At 38.7% G+C, this 20518-nt stretch overlaps 1 protein-coding gene across 5 annotated transcripts in view; it reads right to left on the reverse strand.

Annotated features, from left to right (window-relative positions):
- Positions 1 to 20518, reverse strand: part of FUT9 (fucosyltransferase 9) — a 78093-nt gene that overhangs the window by 19597 nt on the left and 37978 nt on the right. For 2 of the 5 annotated variants that reach the window (XM_060753057.2, XM_067467447.1), the window contains exon 2: positions 2776 to 2878. The exons of the other annotated variants lie outside the window; for them this stretch is intronic. The gene's annotated coding sequence lies outside the window, so the exon portion shown is untranslated. The remainder of the gene's footprint in view (positions 1 to 2775; positions 2879 to 20518) is intronic. 5 annotated transcript variants of the gene reach the window in all.

Here is a 20518-nt window from a genome sequence, read left to right on the forward strand (position 1 = left end):
CTAATTGTTCTCATTGTTTTGCATAGCATCTGGTTGTGGAATTCACTTCTGCAAGAAGAGGTAGTGATGGCTGCCAGCATGGACGCCTTTGCAAGGAGATTAGATACATTTATGGAGGTGAACCATTGGTGGCAACTAGAGACAATGGTTAATATAAAAGCATGATGAAGTAAGGCAGAGGATGCAGCCACACTCCTATGCCATTTGTAGGCACATGGTACTGTCTGGTCATTGTATGGACAGAACCTTGAACCAGTCATGATTCTTTTAAAATCCTTTTATATTTTCCTCAAATTTCAATGTGCAGCTAGGTGCCACATCAGATCTTTGAAAGCATTTATAGCCCCAAGGTATGAATATATATGCATTAACATTTTTAAAATGATTTTACTAATTTTAAAAGTATGATATGTTTTCAACATGATATGTTTTCAACCATGACAACCAGAAAGCACAAATCTTCCAATTTTGCTTATTGCTTAATTGCCTGATGTGCAAAATCATGACTGCCTCGCCAACCCATCAATTTATGCTTGGAAATTATTAAGAGCTCTGGCAATATAGAATGCCTTTTTTAGTGAGCTCCATTACACTCTTGCTTAGAGTACTTTGAAAAGCTATCAAAGCCCACTTCTCTTCTTTTTCAGATACAATCTTGATAACAGTTAATTAGCCATTTATGAAAGTACAAGTAAAAGCTCTATGTTTTGAGCCCCACTTTAAGTCCAGGGCTGTTGCTCCTCTCTCTCACCCAACTCCCTCCACCCTTGTAGTTCACTCAGATTTGCCATCTCCTAGATCTTTCCCCCACCCATATATCCCATTAATTTTATATTCAAAAGCAACCCTTCCTTAGATGTAATGCAGATGGCTTGATTTTTTGAGCTGCCTTTTCTTTACAAAAATTTCATCTCACACTGCCTGAAATGTAGGTATACTCAAGTGTACCTTTTCTAGAAATGAAAATGCCAGAAAACCTGGAATATTATGAGGAGGCATTCAAAAATACCCATAAGTTTGGTGGCCTCCCTACTCCGGGGATTTCTGGATGAGATGGATTATCCAGATCCACTTCAATCTGGTTTCAGGCCAGCTCTTAGAACAGAGACAGCTTTGGTCATCTTGGTGGATGACCTACGAAAAAAGCTGGACAGGGGGATTGTGTCCATGTTGGTTCTCCTGGATCTCTCAGCGGCTTCTGATACCATTGACCATGGTATCCTTCTGGGTCATCTCACTGGGGTGGAACTAGGAGGCACTGTTTTAAAGTGACTTTGATCCTTTTTGGTGGTGCTTTGAACCCCTGGCCATTGTTTTTATGTGGGATTTCTCAGGGTTCCATTTTGTCCCCCATGCTGTTTAACATATATATATATATATATATATATATATATATATATATATATATGAAACTGCTGGGAGAGGTCATCCAGAGTTTTGGAGCTCAGTGCCACCTCTATGCAGATGACACCCAACTCTACTACTCCTTTCCACCTAATGCCAAGGAAGCTGTCCTGTCATCAGTAATGCACCGGATGAGGACAAACAAATTGAAACTTAATCCAGACAAGACAGAGGTGCTCCTGGTCAGACCAAGGAATATGTTGGATGGGGTTGTACTCCCCCTGAAGACTCAGGTCCACAGTTTGAGGTCTTCCTGGACTCAGTATTGAACCTGGAGGCCCAGATATCGGTGGTGGCCAGGAGGGCCTTTGCACAATTAAAACTTGTGTGCCAATTGCACCCATTCCTTAAGAAGCCACAGTGGTACATGCCTTAGTTACATCCTGTTTGGATTACTGTAATGCACTCTACATGGGGCTGCCTCGGAAGAGTGCTCAGAAACTTCAGCTGGCCCAAAGAGCTGCAGTCATATTGCTCACTGGGGCTGGCTGCAGGGAGCGGACAACCCCTTGCTGCAGCAGCTCCACTGGCTGCCCGTCTGTTACTGGGCACAATTCAAAGTTCTGGATATGTCCTTTAAAGCCTACACAGTTCAGGTCCAGGCTAACCCCTTGTACGAAACTGCCTGGGTCCTGAGATTTTCAGGAGAAGCTCTTCTCTCAGTCCTATCTCTATCTCAAGCTCAAGTGATGGGAACAAGAGGAGCTTTTCAGTACCTGCCCCTCAACTCTGGAACTCCCTGTCTAGGGAAGCCAGCATGGCCACCTCCCCGCTGTCCTTCAGGCAGCAGGCTAAAACCTTTATTCAGGCAGGCCTTTAAAGAAGAAGGTTTTAAAGATTTGGTGATGTGATTTTGCGATGTGATTTTATATGTTTTTAACCTGGATTGTTTTAATATTAATGTTGTTTAATACCAGTTTAATATTTGTATATTTGCATAATTTAAGTGGTACCAAAATGCTTTTCATTGTGAGCTGCTTTGAGTCTCCGAATGAATAGAAAAAGTGAGATATAAATAAACAAAATCAAAAATAAAATAAATATTCATATACCCAGCAAGTCATGTCAACCAGTGGGTCCCATAATAATGGCTGTGAATCCACTCTTGATTTCACCAAAATAATTCCTATTTACTTTGGAGCAGTGTGAGGGTATGTGGCAGTAAAATGAAAAGTGAATTCACCACATTCACCGCAGAAAATTCACTAGCCATCCCTAAGCAGAATCATTCTAATTCAATTTCTCTTACCTTTCTATCTCTACCATTATACAATTCAAGAATACAGTCATCCTTCCACTTTATCTGGTGTTAGAGGCACAGGACCCCTAAGAAAGTGTAAAACTGGAAGTGAAAAAATGCTTGGTATTTACCTGAGAAACATCTCTTTAGGAATTTCTAGGTCTTCCAGCATGACTCCATGGTCAACTTCCACTGGAAGCTGGCAATATAATCACATTGGCCATTTTGAATCTCCTTGTGGAGAGAAAAAGCAGGGTATAAATAGAAATAAATAAATAAATAAATAAATAATAATAATAATTGGAAGACTTAGAGATTCCTAAAGAGGCATTCTTTCTAGAAATCTCTTGGTCTTCCAGCATGACTGGAGGAAGTTGACCACAGAATATAAAGATATTCCTTGAGATAACATTTTAATTGAATTGCTGCATAATAAAATTCTCAAAAGTCAAAAATAAAAATATGGAGGGGTGAATGTATCGCTCTCTCTCGGACTGCCATATTCTGTAACAGGCAGCAGACATTACAGAGAACAGTTACATAGCAGGACTTTTGCTCATCCAGCAACAACAACAAGAACAAAAAAAGAACAGAAATAGGGAGGTGTGCCTTAAATTGACTACTTCTAATTCCACCTAAAACTGGCTCTAGGTATTTAAAACCAAATCTCAATGCTTCCTCTTCTTGAGGAGACTCTCTTTTCTAAAGATCAAGATCTCTCTTCTTGGCAAGCAGCTTAGTGCCTGATACTAGCAGCAGACTCATTGCAGTGCACAAACTGCAGATGGTTTTTAATTAATGAATTAGGCACCTTTGGTCTCATGCCAAGCAGAATACAAATTAAACAAACAACAAAATTAACTAAACCATTTAAAAAACAAAATAACCTTGCATACCCCCAAGAACCTATTAATATCCATGCCAAGTATCTTGGAAACATGATGGACATCAACATACACACATTTTATTATTCTAGAAGTAATATTCATTAGCAATTATGGTTAAGCTATGCATTCATTTCAATCCATAAAACTGAGTCTGTGTGTCATTTGTAGCCTTGTCTCTTTTTAAGAATGGTGTGCTGCTCTTTTCAGCTAAATTAATAGGAGCAGAAACTGAGGCTGCCTTTGAAACTGATTGGGGATTTATATTTATACCTGAATTTATAGGAAAATCCATATATTTATATATATATATATATATATATATATATATATATCTCAAAAAATATAAGAAAATGTAGATATAGGAAAATTTGTTATTCTAACAGCCTCCGACTATTTTATTATGTGTTACCTAGGAACCTTGCAGCAGTCTATTATTTAGAGATATTGTTTATACTTCCCTCAAGTCAATTGTGAGTTCTCTACTTATTTTTATGGATTCAGACTGTGGTTCATTTGAATTGCTGTAAAAGATCCTGGCAAACAATATGCATTCAGACTTATCGTTATGAAAACATATAGAGAAATGGAAATATGCATTCCTTTAGATCCTCATTTGAGATGTAAGAATAAACCTGTTAGTACTTACTTTTCAATAAAAAGAATGAGAATTGGTTTTTAAAACTGATTAAATATAACTTGAGTCTATGACGTTTTTGATGCTGCAATGTATTAATCAACAAATATATATGCTAAAGAACTATTTTTTCTTCACCATTTTATTTTCTATTCAATTCTGCTCCCACTCATCCGTTCCCTTTTTGGATACTCTGTACTATTCTGCCCAGTCCTCATTTTTCAGGGGGGAAAGATCTATTTTCAGACTTCTGCATCTTATATTTACATGCTTTCTAATTTTAGACTGCTTTGCACTCTCTTTTTCTGTCACATTCCCTGTTTGTCCTACTTCAAATCAGTTGAAACATCTTCTCTTGGCACTACTGCACAGAGGAAGAAGTCTGTTAAAATCTAGGCTATGCTCTGGAGGCAAGAATCCAAGTAGTACATTTTCTCCCCTGGAGAAAATAGATCTGAAAGTGCACAACAGCAGGGATGAGGGGTGATGAGGTATGAAGACACACTAGCGTAAGCTAAAGAAGCCAGTGTATCTAAGGGATTCACCATGAGTGCTTAAATAATATATGCTGATGGAAAATATTCTGTACAAATATTAAGAAGAGACATCTATACCAACTAGTTAAAAAAGAGTAAAAGCACAGAGATCTATAAAATTATAGTGATTTATAGATTTGCTAATTAAATGTCATAGGACACAGAGTTTCATTTGAACCCTTATGGCTGATGAGACTTCCCAGAGAATCAATGATCTGCATCTTAGTATGTATCACCCAAACAAAACATATGCAGTTCAGATTCATGATATGATCTCTTCTTTTGCCTACAGTGCCATCTCCCAAGAAGGCATAATATTGATGTGGAAAGAAACTTTCTACTCACTTGACCCATATGGTTGTTGAATATAGGATGTAACCCCCCGCCCCAAATGTATATAACCTTTAATAGCTAATAGTAACTAATAGTAACTATTGAAGGCTGAGAAAATACATTTATATTGGAGACTATATATTATTGTAATGACTTAATCAGTGTTACAAATTTCATCTGAAATTACGATTTTATGGAAACTGTTCACATTGCTGTGCATGCACTGTGATGTTTTACTTGCATTGTTGGAACACAAGTTGCAAATCTCACTTAGGATAACAGAATTATAGAATTGGAAAAGACCACATGGACCATCCAGTCCAACACCCTGATATGCAGGAAAAGCACAGTTAAAGCACCTCCAACAGATGACCTTCCAGCCACCCGGCTTCCCTCCGTTAACTCCTATTGAACACAGGAAGCCTCTCATGTTGCAGCCATGGAGTCCCACCAGAAGTAGTTTTACATTGTGGGATGGGAGTTGGCAGGCTCCATCATAAAACTATTGAGGAACCAGCACATGCTGCTGAAAACTACCCCATTTGATGAGATCACAGAATCATAAGAGTTGGAAGGGACCACATGGGCCATTTAGTCCAATCTCCGGCCATGCAGGAAAAGTACAAAGTACCCTCCAACAGATGACCATCCAACCTCTGTTGAAAAAGCCTCTGAGGAAGGAGCTTCCACCAGACTCTGAGGCAGAGAGTTCCACTGCTAAACAACTCTTACAGACAGGAAGTTCTTACTAATGTTCACGTGGAATCTCCTTTCCTAGAATTTGAACCCATTGCTCCACGTCCTAATTTCAATGGCAGCAGAAAACAAGTCTGCTTCCTCTACATTATGACACCCTTATGATGGGCTCCAGTCCATCAGATGCAGAATCTCACCAGAAACCACTAGACCTGCAGACAGAATAACTCTCAGAGAATAGGGTTCATATATGCACTGAACAACAACAGTTAGCTATGGAAACCAAGTATAACTCATGGAAAGTGATATGGATTTATTGTCTTGTTGTTTCTATGTATTTACTTAGATTAATAGTGCTTTATCTCTTTGTTTTAACAATGTGTATCCCACCTTGAACTACAAAGGGAGGCCAGTAATAAATGTATCATCATCATCATCATCACCATCATCATTCATATTGTGCCGCAAGGCTTGCTTGACAAAAGGTCAGCAAAAAATGAGGAAAGCCACACATACATAGGTAAGAACACAAAGTTTCTTTGAAACACAGCCCCCCTCTGCAGCAGATACCTGTGCTGGAAAAGGAACAAAATATTGCATTTATTAAGCTGAAATAAATTGCATATTTTATAAGAAATTGAACTGAGTTTCTTATGACCAAGCTCTAAAGAGCTGTATAGTTTTCTAATTGCTGTCATAACTTTGGCTTTTAAGAAATAGTCTGTCAAAGGAATTAATGATAACATGAAGAACTTTATTAAATTAGCTGTATTTTATTATTAGACGGCAGTGCACGGAACACTGAAATAGAACTTCCAAATCGTGATTGCAGATTTTTACACTACAGTTCATACACGTAATATAGAGAAATCAATCACTTTGGAAGTAATAATCTTTCTACAGTTGAAGCAGGGTACTGCAATGTTCTTTATGAAGCTCCATTACATTAAATGAATATGTGTCACTGGTAACATTCACCAATATTTGGCAGTATTGGAAAACTCGTGATTGCATATTGTGCACATGAAGTTTTATTTACAGTAAAAAGTAACAACACTGTAGCATTTCCTAGTATGGAGAACAATCATGAATGATAGTTGTTCTCTTGACATATTTGCTGAGATGTAAGGTGCATCTACACAGTTGAATTAATGTAGTTTGGCACCATTTTATCTACCCTGGCTCAATACTATGGAATCCTGGGGTTTGCAATCTGATAAAGAGCCAGCATTTTGGCATGGAAGGCTGAATACATTATTAAACTACAACTCCTTTGATTTCATAGCACTGAGCCATTACTATCGAAGTGGTGTCAAACTGCATTAGTTCTGCAATATACTTGCATCTTCAGATAACCTTGATGTATAGGTAAGGCACCCAGAACTGCTCCAGTTCGGATAGATGTTTCTTAGAATATGGCCCTTTTAGATATCTATGGTTGTGAGGAAAGGGAGGGAAGGAGAGAGTGATAGAATATCGGGTACCTCCTTCCCCAATCTCCTTTATTTTTTGGTTTTCATGCAAAAGCTGGAGAAAATGTGTTTCTGTCACAGACAGGCATGGGTTCTTCAGCTGTGAAAATAATATGCATATATCCTAAAGAAGTAGTAGGTATTTATATAGAAAATTTCAGCAAGTCAATTTAATTTTGGCTTCTGCTGTACTATATATATATTACAGTTTGCAAGATGGTATTTCATATAGATTATATTATTCTAGTGGAAGTCAAGGATTTGTGATCTTTTGATAGCTTGTTCCATTTTTGGCCACTCACAAAGATTTGTACTTTCCATTCTTCACCAGAGTTACAGCAATCTCAGGTCAACAGTGAGGAAGAGGAAAGCACATTAACAGAAGATGCAAAAGGGTTACCAGCTAACAAAGAAACCATTCACCATGCAAAATTCTGTTGGGTGCACTTTAAAGCATTTTATTTTTGTGCTGCTCTTTTCCTCTCTTATTTTCAGTATTTTATTTTAGTGTGGGGATGACTAAAAGCAACCACTGCCAAAGGACAGATTTCAGCTCTGCTGGCAGTTATCAATCTTTGGCTGAACCCATTTTGAAAAAGATTTCTATTAATAATAAACATAAAATTTTAAGACTATAATCAAAAGCATATTTTAAACTGGCAGGGTTTCATTTCACCACCCAGAAATGCATATGTCCTGAAGCACTCAAGGTAAAGCCTTGCATAGGACTGCATTATTACAAAAGTAAGATTCAATAGGGTCACTGACTCGAAAGCACTCATACCATTACTCTCCTTTCTTGTGTAAAGTCTAACTAGCAAAGATTGCATTGACAGTGGGTTGTTTTCCTTAATGCACTTTTGAACTGTGCTCCCGTAGTTGGGATAGGACCTTTCTCTTTGCATAGGCATAGACAGAGAAAGTGCGTGAACTTGATAGGATAACAGTAATATCCATATGCCTTTCTAAGTGGCAGGCAGTTCTTGAAATTGTTTGAAAAGTATGTTGATTGTGTAGGTGTGTTGCAACCCAACAGAATTTGTGGCTCTGAGACTGAGAAAAAGTGAAAGGACATTTTAAAGTCAGACTTCATATCAACAAGACCTGTATCTAATCTCAACCCTCACTCTTCTGACTAAACCAGTGGTTCTCAACCTGGGGTCCCCAGATGATTTTGGCCTTCAACTCTCAGAAACCCTAACAGCTGGTAAACTGGTTGGGGTTTCTGGAAGTTGTAGGCCAAAAACATCTGGGGATCCCAGGTTGAAAACCACTGGACTAAACAGAACAAACTGCAGCCTTCCAGATGTTACAGTATCACAACTTCCATCAGCTCTAGTCATGATGTCTAATGATGAGGAATACAGGGGTTGTAGTTCAGCATCTGGAGGGCCATATAAAATGACATGATGGGCTGATTTGCCCCACAGGTCTTGGGTTTGACACATGTGCACTACACCATGTTTACTATTAAGAGATTTTTTATTGATTTTAATAGTTTGGGATAATTCACATGCTGGTGTGCTTCAGTTTAAGTAAATGTGAACAGCTGTGAGATATGATTTTTAAAAGAATACTAACGATATTTAAAAATAGGCATAACAATGGTAATTAGAACTCCAGATAATATGTAATTTTGACTGATATTTTAAGTAGATGAAAGTTTTCAATTACTGACAGAAAATGTGGATGAAAACATGATATGTTCAACTATTAACATACTGTATAATGTTATTACAGCATGTTAGCATATGATTTTAATGCTGAATTAGCTTTGGTTGCTGATTATTACTATGTATTTTGTATTTTTGTTGTAAGGCACCTTTTGGGAGAGGAGGCAGGATGCAAATAACGTTTTTATTATTATTATTATTAATAATAATAATAATAAGCTGAAGATTTTAATTTTAATTTTTAACTTTAATTTTAAATTTTTATGGCTTGCAGTATAAATATGACAAGAGAACACAAATCAAATCATTTATTTTGGTCACAGACCAGCACAGGACTTGGTATGTTTAGTACATTTAAAATGTAAATATAGATACTGAAGCACAATTGGGGGGGGGGGGGGGGGGGGAGGACAAGGGAACACAACTATAATACAACCCTTCCTTTCTGGTAAAATCTACTAACAGATAAGGAAGAAATTGCACAATTTTAAATTTTCATTTTTATAACACAACTCTGCTGTGTTTTAAACATGTATGTTCACACTCATTTTATAACAAAATGAAATAAAAGTTGAAAAGGATGCAGCTCCCATTTCAGTAGTATGGTGGAGCTGTCTGATGGAGCTATCCAAGGTACTGAACCTATTGTGGCTATTTCCTTTAAATTCAGACTAATGTGAAAGCAGATTAACATGGAAACTGCCAGGTGCCTACTGGTAAAAACGTGTGCAACAACTTAAGCCAGGGGTCCTCAAACTTTTTAAACCGGGGGCCAGTTTACTGTCCCTCAGACCGATGGAGGGCCGGACTATAGTTTTTTTTTTAAAAAAAAATCAATTATAAAATTCCTATGCACATTGCACATATCTTATTTTGCTGTGTGGAAGGACCCTTAGAGGGGGTTCTTTCTAGACCTCTTTAGGCAGTAATTCCAGGAGCAGAGAATGGGAAATCTTCCTATTTCTAGTCTGAACAAAATCTAAAATTATAACTGTAAATAAATAACAACACTCAAACATAGGGGAACTCCAGACAAGAAACAATCAGGGCCAGCTAATCACCTCTCAACAAAGGATTCTCCCTAAAAACTGTCAGGCTATGAAATGGCAATCAAGATGGCCAATTGAAACATTCATACCTATCTCCAACAGACAAGAGTTCTTTCTCCCACCCTGGATCTTCCAAGATTTTCCTGGCTAAAGGTTTTCCTCTGACATGAAGTCCAGTCGTGTCTGACTCTGGGGTGTGGTGCTCATCTGGATTTCTAAGTTGAAGAGCCAGCGTTGTCCATAGACACCTCCAAGGTCATGTGGCCAGCATGACTGCATGGAGCACCAGGGCAGCCTCCGTTGGGCAGCGCGAGCCTGCCAAGGGAGGAGCAGGCCCGCGCGGCTTACTTGCGAGTAAAGCACCTCGCGAGGTGCTTTACACACAAGTAGACCACGCGGAGCAGCCTCCCTTGGCTGGCTCAGGCTGTCCATCAGGCCCGATGGACAGGGTGAGCCTGCCAAGGGAGGAGCAGGCCTGAATGGCTTACTTGCGAGTAAGGGAGGCTGCTCCGCGTGGTCTACTTGCGTGTAAAGCACCTCGCGAGGTGCTTTACGCGCAAGTAGACCACGCGGAGCATCCTCCCTTGGCTGGCTCAGGCTCCCTTGGCTGGCTCAAGCCCGATGGACAGCGCGAGCCTGCCAAGGGAGGAGCAGGCCTGCGCGGCTTACTTGCGAGTAAAGCACCTCGCGAGGTGCTTTACACACAAGTAGACCACGCGGAGCAGCCTCCCTTGGCTGGCTCAGGCTGTCCATCAGGCCCGATGGACAGGGTGAGCCTGCCAAGGGAGGAGCAGGCCCGCGCGGCTTACTTGCGAATAAGGGAGGCTGCTCCGCGTGGTCTACTTGCGTGTAAAGCACCTCGCGAGTTGCTTTACGCGCGAGTAGACCATGCGGAGCAGCCTCCCTTGGCTGGCACGCGCTGTCCATCGGGCCTGACGGATAGCGTGAGCCAGCCAATGGAGGGGCACTGTGTGTGGGGGGGGGGGGCGCTCCTCCTCCGCGGGCCGGATCAGGGCCCTTGGCGGGCCGGAAGTGGCCCGCGGGCCGTAGTTTGGGGACCCCTGACTTAAGCTGTTGTAATTTGGGAAGACCTGGCCCAATTTATTGTTCACTGTCATCAAGTTGATTTTGACTTATGGTGGTCATATAAATTAGAGACTTCCCAGTCAAGCTGTCATCAACAGCTCTGGCCAAATTCCTTATCTTTAAAAATGGCTTGTAATGTGTTAAATCACTTCCAGTTCTGATTTATGACATGGAGACTAATTACACACACACCTCTGCTTGCACTCTTACCTTTACTAAATCAATACAATACAGATTATTCTTGAGGAGAAAAAAAACTTACTAATTTTATTGAAGCATGTTGGCTAATATCCCTAGAACTATGGAGGACATTTGAAGGCATACCATTTAATCTCACTCAACACTTCAAAATAAAATGAAAGAGGTGGGGCTGCAGTCAGAGAATCAGGAGTTTTTTTTATGCATTCATTAACACAACAAAGCATGTTAGATAATAGGAATCCTATTCCCATTTCCATAACCTACCGCCAAGATACTAAACTTGGAGGACCATCATTATTGGGCTATGAGGGATTGCCTAAGTAAAGTAATTTCCATTAGCCATTGCAATACAGGTTGAATATTTATTTATTTATTTATTTACAGTTCTTATATTCCGCCCTTCTCACCCCGCAGGGGACTCAGGGCGGATTACAGTCAACACATATATGGCAAACATTCAATGCCATTTTGACAGACAACATTTAACGACAAATACACCAAGGCTATTTAACTTTTTTTTTTTCTGGCCGCCAGGGGAGCTGCTGCTTTTCATCGTCCATCAACGCGACACCGATGAAGTTCTTCCGCATTCCACATTCCCCGGAGTCTTCTTTATGGCCTCATAAATTAGTTAAATTTAGCCTCCCACACTTTAAGGTGGTACCTTATTTTCCTACTTGACAGATGCAACTGTCTTTCGGGTTGCAAAGGTCGACAACGGGCTACACAATGGCTGGACACCCACTCCAGCCCGGGCTGGCCTCGAACTCATGACCTTTTGGTCAGAGTGATCTTAATGCAGCTGACACTCAGCCAGCTGCGCCACAATCCCGGTGCTTATCCAGAATTCTGGAATCTAAAATACTTCAAATACTTCAAAATACTTCAAATAAAATACTTCAAATAAAATACTTCAAAATCCACAGACTGTCCACATGAGATAGTGACTTTTTTGCTTTTTCACAGTTTAATGTACTCAAACTATTGTTTAAAAGACTGTATATAAATTTATCTTAAGGCTATGTGCAACATGTCTATGAATTTTGAATTTAGACTTGGGTCCCATCGCCAGGATATCTCACTATGTAATGCACATATTCAAAAAATACAAAAAAACCCCCCCATGAAATCTAAAGTTTTCTAATCTGAAGAATTTTGAATAAAGGGCACTCAACCTGTAATTCTTTTCCACAACTGCAATGGAACAAAGAGGTTCTGGCAACTTGAAAGATTCAAGGGTTTTGCAGAATAAAAGATGTAAGAATTTTGCTGTTTTATCAATCTTGTGATTGTATAGTCAACTGATTGGAGGATGATGCTCATCTGAATTAGAAACATTTTATAGTTGCAAGTACTGTTTAATATTAGATTACAGATTAAGACGAAAAATTGCATTCATTCACGAAAACCATCTTCATTTTTTCTTCTTTGCAAAAAGAGAACCATTCAAGACTTATTGATGCTTTGAAGCAAAGCATGCTCAACTAAGTTGATTTGAAAATGGAAATACATATACATTTATATGTATGTATGTTGTTGAAGGCTTTCGTGGCTGGAATCACTGGGTTGCTGTGAGTTTTCCAGGCTGTATGGACATGTTCCAGAAGCAGATGCTTTGCTCACATCTATGACAAGCATCCTCAGTAGTTGTGAGGATGCCTGCCATAGATGTAGGTGAAACCTTTGCTTCTGGAACATGGCCATATAGCCTGGAAAACCCACAGCAGCCCAAATTATATATACTATATTATAAATAGCAAGGAAATACCTTTTATCATGCTGGTCATTAAGCAGAAGAACTTAACTCATTTAAATTTCCATGAACCTGGGTTGCCTTAAACTGGCACAAAATAGAATGCCTAGTTCCTGAATAGATCTTGAATGACAGGGCACACACTGCATCTATTTAACCTTTCCTTTGTTTTTAAAAAATATTATTCCTATGAGATATTCTAAGATGTATAATCATCTGCCCTTAATTAGGAATCTGTTTTCTCTAAAGATTTGCTCCTGTGTCTCTCCACCAAGCCTACTATTTAAAAACAGAAATGCCTAAACACCTCAGGAGGGTATTTACCAGAGCTCGTTTTGAACAGCTGGATACAATGGTCAGGCATGGAAGGTTTAATCAAGTCCCATACAACGAACAATTTTGTATTTGTGGAGCAACAGAGGTGGAGGATATCACACATGTACTGTTCAACTGTGAGCTGTATAAGAAAGAGAGAGACCATTGCCTTGGACCATACACACTGGGACCCATCTATTAAAACCTCATTTTTGTTGGCCGGTCAGAACCTTAAAATAACACACAAAACAGCCCTTTTTCTATTCAAAGCAACACAGCTGAGAATTGCACATTTAGAATCAATTGGGGTAAACTGTGGAGGTGACGCAGACATTTGACCTGAACGAGATCTTGTTAACAGCTTGTTTATTTTAACTTCTTTTATACCGAGGGTTGTATGTTGTATGTATGACTATGTATGACTATGTGTTAATTGTGTTATGTGTTAAAGGTTTTGATACGGCCAATAGGCCAATCAATAAAATGTATCTATCTACTTTTACGTAATTTTTACTTTCATTTATTTCAACCGTCTACTGAGAGCTAGTATAATGTAGAGGCCTGAGATTCTTGAAATCAGAGTTTGAATCCCTGTTCAGCTATGGAAACCAACTGGGTGATCCTGGGTAAGTGACACTGAGTTGGAGGCAATGGCAAACCCCCTCTTAACATATCTTGCTAAGAAAAACCAGTAATAAGTTCACCTTAGGGTACCATACATTGGAAATTACTTAAGGTACACTACAATAACAACACTCCCTTTATTGTTATTGTTTTGATGGTCAGGATAAGCATTACACAGAAAAGGCATACTGCAAAGCATATTGAAGGTCTCCACAATTCCCTCCTCCCCCCTGCTCCCCCCAAGCCTTTCCTTGACTTTCCTGCTCCTCCACCTCCCTCACCACCAAAAGCCTTTTTTACCTGCCCCCTTGTCTCCAAAAGCTATCCTCCCCCGCAACCTCCCTTGCCATTGAAAGCCTTTTTTCCTCACCTTTCTTGCTGCTCGGATCCTTTCCTTTTGCCTTCCTTGCTTCCAAAACCCTATATCCCTCCCACCACTCAGGGGTATGCTTTGATTGCGCTTTTCCAGCATGGCAGAAGGGGGTTGGACTAGATGGCCCCTGGGATTGCTGTTGTTGTTGCTATTATTTTACTTTATCTTGATTTTCAGAGGTGGAAATGGCCAACTAACACCTCTTTCATGGATCTCTGTGAAAGAGAGAGTGGCAGAAATATGATCACTAGTTCAGGTGAAGTTCTAACAAGTGATTTATACCCTCAAAAAAAGGAATATCAAGAATATCATCCAAGGGTCCAAGAACGCCACCAAGTTCATGGGGACTGATGTAATCTTAGGTTATGTCAGTTTATGTCAACAACTAGATTCCACGCCACGAATAAAATAAGAGCCGGTTTAGTTCAGACAGTCTTGGGGACATTCTGAATAAATGTTATCTTTTACTTTACATGTAATTGTTTAAAAAATAATTTTAAAACAATCGCTTTCATTTTCCTGGGATTAATTTTTACTTGAGAGATACCACTAGTTCCCGCTTTTATACAACAATGCCAGTTACCCACAGCTTTGAAATGCAGCAAGCAATTCTATCACACCGCAGAATATGAATGAATCAACACATGCTTGATAGGTGTGATAGAATTACATGTTAAAGCAATGTGAGAAAAAAAGAAGTTGACTCCTTTATTAAGTCTACTTGTACTGAGGAATAACACTTTTTTTCAGTACAAATGCTTCAGGCGGTATCATAATATTGGATTTCTCCTGCCCCAAGCTCAATGCCAGATACAACAACAAAAGGATACTAGTGTATTTGGTTTCCAAAGAATTGTGTTAGTCTCTTGAAGCATAAAATGAGGAAGGGAGTAGGAGAAAGGAACATCCACTTCTTTGGATGCAATCCAGAGTGATATTAAAGTTGTGAGGGATCCTCTTACATTGTATCCTACTCCCACAACTACATAAATATACTTAACACTTCAGCTTTCAATAACACTGTGTACTGTGATCTTATTACATGCATTAAACAAAATATGCACATTTCCATAGGAATTCCCATATCTGATGCAAAAAAAAAAAAGCCATTGGAGGACTGGCTGAACAAGCTGAGGGAATCATTGCAAAAGTGAATGATGTGGAATGTTAAATGCCAATGAGGTTGTGATATTGCCTCAATGAAAGCATGATGGGACAATACTTCAAAATACTGGCATCCATAGCAAACTAAGGCTGATCACAATGCTCCTGAAGTGGATGCTTACAGTAGAATGGAGCTGTACACCAATCATCCTGGAGAAGAGTGTGGTGGTAATGCATAAAAATCCCATAATATTTGCATATTTAGCCTCCGTGAGTATCCATGCTGCATTATTACTTGTAACCTTTTCTACTGTTTTGTGTTTATTGAAAGTCGGTATTTCGTTGAATATAAGCTAGATATAATATTGCAAATTAATAACACATTTCAGCTTCTGACCTTTAAAGATGCTATTTAATACCCAAGTGAAATGGCATTGTGTTGGGAAGAAATACTTAAATCTGTTTTTGACACCCTTGATGTTCGATGTAAGCAACCATCAATGCCTATGCAGGCATTCTAAGGCAACTGTCATAATTAACTTGACTATCTCATCAGCCAAGAAAAGGCCCAAATTTTCCATTGAAATACTGGTAAGTGTACTGGTATTGGTTAAAATTGTTCTTCATTCTAAATGTTGTATTGTTCTTTCATGTCTTTTTGCATCGGAAATAAGATATGTGCAGTGTGCATAGTAATTCATTTCTGTTTTTTTTCCAACTATAGTCTGCTTTCACAACAGTCTGGGGGATTGTGAACCAACCCTCTGCTTAAAAAGTTTGAGGACCCCTTTTATAAACCATTGTCTGGCATTAGTAAGGAACAAAAGTAAACTTAATTGTGGCAAGTCAGAGGTGCTCCCGACCAATCAAGATAGATAAAGGAATGGGCCTCTCTTGGATGAGGTTACATTCCTATAGAATACACGAAGCCTGGACTAAGCCTTGAACCTAAACTTTCAGGGTTCTGTGTAGCCAGTAGTGTTCTTGCACTTAAGGCTAGTGCATCAAAACTGCTCATTCCTGGGAATGCCTGGCCTGGCCATAGTAGCACATGTTCAGTGGCATCCCACTTGGATTACTGTGACATGCTTTGCCTGCTAGCCTTTGACGAAAGTTTTGGAAATTCAACTGATACAATGAAGATAAATTGTTAGCTAGAGCTGATTACAGAGAATGTACCATATGACTTTCTTACTACAACAGCTTCACTGGCTGCCCAGTCTATTTCTGGGCAAAATTCAAAGTATTGGTTATGACCTATAAAACCATATATGGCTTAGGTCCAGGCTACATGACAGATTGTATGTCCTTCCCTAGGGAGGCTAGAATGATTTCCTTGCTGTCATCCTGTCAAAAAATCTTTTTATTCTGACATGCTTTTAAAAACCGAATGCTTTTGAAAGAAACTGTGATTTTTTTTACATTTTAAAAAATTAATGGTGTATTTTAAGTTGTGTTTAGTGTTGTCCATGGTCTTATCATGATGTTAACATTAATTAAATATGACATATTTCTTTTAATTTGTAATTCACATTGAGTCATGGATTTGGGAAAAAGTTAGGGTATAAAGTGAATAGTCAGATCTTGGCTAAATATAAAAGCCTAAACACCTAAGTTAAGCTTTTGCAGTGAAAAGTAGCTGTCTTGTGACCTCAGCATGGCTATTTTCTCTTATTGTTAAGCATCTGACTTTACATTCTCTGATGAGATGCTGGTCATGTATTTTTATCTACAATTGCATAGGGGTAATGGGAAATGTCTGGAAAATGTGATTCCATAAATGTTCTTAATTTATTTTTAAATACTGTTGCTTGATTTACATTGTTTCTTGTGACCTGATCTTTTCCACTGAAGCCACTTCTTGGACCCCATCAATATGCAGTTTAACTGTATTATATGAATCTACAATGACTATAAAATGCAGTTTCAAACTCCATTATACAGCAATATAGCTGGAACCCAGTCAACTAGATCTTGGAATATGAACTCCTTTCTGCATTTTTTTCAAACACGCTTTTGAATGACCAATATTAGCTGTCTATGCATTATATAAATGAATAATAATACTTCCAAAGCATCTGTTATAATATGAATAATTTCTTGTTGATTTTTAAAAAAAATAATAATAATACTTCCTTACGTGCTGGATATCTCCACCAGACATGAATTTGTGCTTTTATTCTAACAGCTTTTCCAACTAATTCTCTATCTAAAATAATCCCCTAAAATTTTATTACAATCATCCAATGCTGGAGGAAAGTTTGTGAGGTCTTGTGAAATAAAGAATACATCCAACCATGGCAGCTCATACCAACTTTGCATGTAAAAATGCTCACAAATATTCTTGTTCTCTACAAGACAGGGTTTTAGAGATAACCAGTTGGGGGGGGGGGGGGATGTCATCTGCTACAAGACTTTTCATTTTTCAAAGAGAGTAAAAATACATCTTCCCTTCCCTGACATTTTAAATGAGACTGGTATGAAAACACATTTTTAACATTTTCTGCAAATTGAAATGTTTACATAAATAAAATTGCACTGAACTATCTATTAATCTACTGAAACAATTAGTACTCAACCCATTAAGTGGAAAGCTTTTCATATTTTTCATTCAAGCTAAAAAAGAAAGAAAGAAAGAAACAATGATTAGCCCTGGTGTAAAATAACATCCGTTTTAACAATTTACAGATTTCTTCCTTGCTGATGATACATTTCAATGGACTACATTTTAAGGATGAAGATGGCTAACCCTATATTTGAATCCTTCTCCCCTGACACAAAGAAGGTCCTCTCCACACAAAGAAAAACAGTTCACTTGGAAAGATATACATTCCGTTTTTCATCCCAGATTCCATAGAGAAGTTTTCAATATGCAATTATGCAATCCAGGATTATTATTGTTAGAACACCAATAGGTATGTAGATTCTCTCTATGCAGAGAATCGTTTGCCCAATGTGGATTTCTTATTAGTATTAGACCCTTCCTTGCAAGATACAGGAACCAACATACTTGTCTGATATTCATCTAAATTTGTTCCTGCCTTACACTGGTATCGTTTAGTTCCAACTAAATGGTGAAAGTGGAAAGGTGAACACGGAACACGAAAATGCTGCTACTATCATTGTGAACAAGTTCGTAAGACCACAGTCCTGTAAGAAACTCGATGTATAAACATATACAGAAATTAACCATGTTGTTTTACATTTTTCTGCAAGCTTGAAGTTAGTTACTCACTTACTTGCAAAGGGCAAAGACCAACCCGCTTAGCTAAGTGGCTATTGGAGTCTATCTTCTCTCTGCTATATAGTACTTAGCTATGTTGAATCACAGTTCATTGCTATGGTGATTGAGCTTCTGGCTACTCTTCAAACTCCTAATCTTTAACAGCAAAACCTGACAGCCAAAAGTGCTATATTTATAATCAGGAAAAAGCAACCATGCCACGATGGCTGTGCATATCCATCTTGCTTATTGATGCTAATGTCAGGGGAAAAGGAGAAAAAAGAAGCATGATGGGAAGGGTTTTAAGTGGTTATTACCAAAGCCTCGCAACTCAGTTTCCATTTAGCTACAAATACAATGTATACACACACAAAAATAATGGGTATATTTGCTGCAGGAGTTGCTCTTGTTGCTCTTTTGAACAGAAGGAAGCCACAACCTTGCTTTTCATAATTGCATATGAGGAGATGGTGTTATCCTACAGAATTTCAAAGGCCGACACATTTTATTTGGCATAGGCATTCATGGATCACAGCATAATTCTTCAGATGCATGAAATGTTTCTTCACATGGCAAATATTTATGCATGCTCCATGCATCTGGTGAAGTCAGCTGTGGTGCATGAAAGAGTATGTGAAATAAAACATGTTAGTTTTTAAAGTGAGAGAGAGGGTCTTCTTGAAGGCTTCCCCTCAACTCTGGAACTCCCTGTTGTCCTTCTGGCAGTAGGATAAAACTTTTTTATTCAGGCAGGCTTTTAATGATGAAATTTTTAAAGACCGAGCCAGGTGGTGTTTTGTGGTGTTTTATGAATTTTAAATAGGTTTTCGTGGCTTTAATGGTTTGAACTATTTATTTTTATGTAGTCCTAGGCTGAATTCTATTCATAGCCTTTAGGTTTTAAATTGTATATTGTATTGTTTTTAGCTACTTTGAGTCTCTTTAAGAGTGAAAAAGTGGAATACAAATGCTGTATTAACTTTAGAATAATGCACTATACTCCAGGAAATAAAGTCATAATGCACCACCGATTGCAATGCATATCTTAATTTTGAAGATGCACATTGCAAAAAATTAAAATAAAATAAAAATTGTTTTTGGCTGCAATGTGCAGCTTCCCCTTGCCCTTTGGCCATTCTGCTGCATGCACCAGAACAGCCAGCAGGCAAAGGGGAAGCCATACTCCTCCATCAGGCCGAGGCTGGCAAAACTGCCACCCTCAATATGACAATTGGGTGGTGGCTTCCCAACTCAAAGGCCTTGTAAATGGGGCCAGTTGGGAAGCGTGCCCCACTGTCAGGCTGAGGCTGGTGAGTTTGCCAGCCTCAGCCTCATTGAGGAGGGCAGGTGTGTTTATATACATGATTCTAATGTGCCATCAAATGTAATGTTCATCTCATTTTTTTCTATGTAATTTGGCATTAGATTCAAGTAAATATGGTAAGACTAAAAAGAAAAAATTATAGGGTGTGGAAAACTGCATCCAATGTGAGGTGGTGATTTTCATATCTATTTCAACTCACATTCCTTCAGCCCCTGATAATAATTTAAGTGGGGTTTTGGCTATTTTTCACCTTAGGGGGTTTGAGTGAATTTGTCTGCTTTGGAAGTGGGTGTAAGACCCCCCAATCTTGAATTCTGGAACAGAGATCTGCAGCCTTAGTGTTGTCCATGCATGGACCAGTGGGCCAACTTTCCCTGGTTCTGCTTTACATTGTACATGGAATATCTGCAAAGCATCACTGATGCCATAGTAAAAGCATGTTCTGGATATATCCTTGTACTAGAATATATATCCTTGTACTGCAGGAATCTTCAGCCTACAGATTAAAAGATGAAAAAAAGAAGTAAATTCCCATTGCAGCTACTTTAAAGTCAGCATTGTCTTTTCCCAAGACCCAGAAGGGCTACGAGG

Source organism: Anolis sagrei, chromosome 1 (genome assembly GCF_037176765.1).
Source record: "Anolis sagrei isolate rAnoSag1 chromosome 1, rAnoSag1.mat, whole genome shotgun sequence".
NCBI lineage: Eukaryota > Metazoa > Chordata > Lepidosauria > Squamata > Dactyloidae > Anolis > Anolis sagrei.